Here is a 2,467-nt window from a genome sequence, read left to right as displayed (position 1 = left end):
CTCAATATCCAATAAAAATCGTTGTTTTTTTATGTAAGTCGAAATCTTTCGTCGTGTTAGAAATGTAGTGAGAGAAATGTTTGGAAAAATGGATACATTAAACAGATTGATTTCTTTTGTACGCATGTACACATCGATCATTAAATGTCAAGCAATAACTTACCAAGCACAATGTTACTGTAGAGCATCCGCCATATACATGTTTCCGCGACTTAGAAGCTTTACTTTTTCCTGTTTTCGCTAAAGAAATTTTGAAGGATTCTGTTGCGCGCGAATATGAAATGATTGAAAATACGATAAAAGTACTGAAAGACCTTGAATAATGATTTTCAATATTTCCAAACACTAACAAATATTGGCAAATATGGTATAGAGCTACTTAAGGGGATTACTTTGAATAAAATGTTGTGTAAACGATTATTCACATTGTAAAATTAATCTTACACTATTTAAAAGTATCATGAAATTTTATATACTTTGAATTACATAAATTAAATTCAATTTTATGATACTAAATTAAATTTAATGTATCTGCGACTGAAAATATATTTGTGTACATGTACGTGAAAGTTAATGTACTTTTCATAAAATTTTAAAAGTTTAATACATTTTTTATTTTTATGTAATTTGCGCAAAATTTAATATAAGTAAACGTTAAATTATTTATAATTTCTTTTTCATTGACAATATTAAATATTATTCAATGTACCTGTTTTCCTCCATTACATATAACGGAAGTAAATTTTTTTTTTAACAATTTATTTCGCGCTTGATGCAGAAAGTACTATAGAATAGATTTTATTTTACATGAGAAGCTTGTATAACTTTCTTTCAAGAAATAAATTCATAAGTATATTTCTATGAAAAATTTGAATGGATCGTTTGGGATAAATTCAAAACATTTTTCCACTGTGTAGTTTTAATGACAGAATTATTTTTCGCTACTTTTTTTTATATTTAATTATATTAGATAATTTACAATGCAATTTACAAGAAAATGAATGTTATAAGGTATTCAGTCAAAAGGGAGCAAATCAATGATTTTAGAAAGCAGTTTCTCATCATAGAATGAGAATCTATATACAGTCTAAATATTTTTATCTCAATCGAATTCTCTTATTCACTTTTGGCTTATACTCATATTATCGATCAAATCTCGTTCGAATTCGGATAATGTACGTTGTAATTCAAATAAGTTATATTATTTTCCAGGTTAATATATTCTATATTATATGCAGAATTTTAAATTGTACATATATTTATTTGGAATGTGTGGGTACCCGAATTTCAGGATAAAATTTTTGATTCGAGACCTGAAACTCTAATTGGAACCCGATATTCAATTCGGGACAAAATTTTTCTGTCCGCTCCTAAATTTTTAAGTTTAGAAACATTTCCATATGTATCATACAATTAAATGCAAGGATTTATAAAGAAAAAAAATCAGTTTGAAAAATTGTTTTATTTTAAATTGAAATGTAGAAAGTATAACTTTTCGACAATTTCTGATATTAATCTTTTATTTCGTTATTACTTCGTTATTACTTTGTATGATACTTACATCGTATGACTGCAACAATGTTACCAGCATCAGAAAACAATCGTTCGCTTGAGACTTGAGTTTCAGGAATAACGAGAACACTATCTAGTTACTGCTGCTTAAAATCGAGAATCATATAATGTTATATCCACATTATTTCCATCAATCAGTTATGTCGGATTGTTTAGATATTATATTTTCTGTAAAGTCTATGCCTTTATTTTTTTATATATGAAGAATGCAAATAAATTTGTTTCTTTTTCCTCCTTGGAACATCTAGAGTCTCGTGAAAAAACTTTGTTAATTTATATTTCGGTTCACTTATATAAAAAACAAAAATAAAAAGAATCATTTCAATAATGTATATTATTAAAAGCAAATTTAACTTTAACTTAAAGATGATGGAATTTCTAAGATATGCAAAAATATTAAAATTAATTTAACTTTCTGCATGCCTAAAAAAAGTCCACTATACGTCATTAAAATCAACATTTTGGTTTTAATAGTTTAATTATGTTCAGTCAATAGGGTACGCAATTTGGAAAATGTACCCTTACACCGCTGACATGTAATAAATGATATATATGGTGATATTTTATTAAATATTACAGTATCTAATAAATTTATTTTATTTTCAAATGATAAAATATTCCGCTTTAAACTGTTAACACTTCCGATTGACACACTTTGATTTCCTATTGAAAGACGACCTTTGAATTATTGGTACAATAACCTGGCATACATCAATGTTTTGCATTCCATAAGAAGTTTAAAACAGATCTTCAAAAGGAATATTGCATTCTGTACACACACACACACACACACACACACACACACACACACACACACACATGACCACGTGCGCGTGCGCGCACGTGCATTCATACACTCACACATATAAAAGTAGTGTTATAAATAATATCTAAT

Source organism: Atta colombica, unplaced genomic scaffold (assembly GCF_001594045.1).
Source record: "Atta colombica isolate Treedump-2 unplaced genomic scaffold, Acol1.0 scaffold27, whole genome shotgun sequence".
Taxonomy (NCBI): domain Eukaryota; kingdom Metazoa; phylum Arthropoda; class Insecta; order Hymenoptera; family Formicidae; genus Atta; species Atta colombica.
This window is presented reverse-complemented; position numbering follows the sequence as displayed.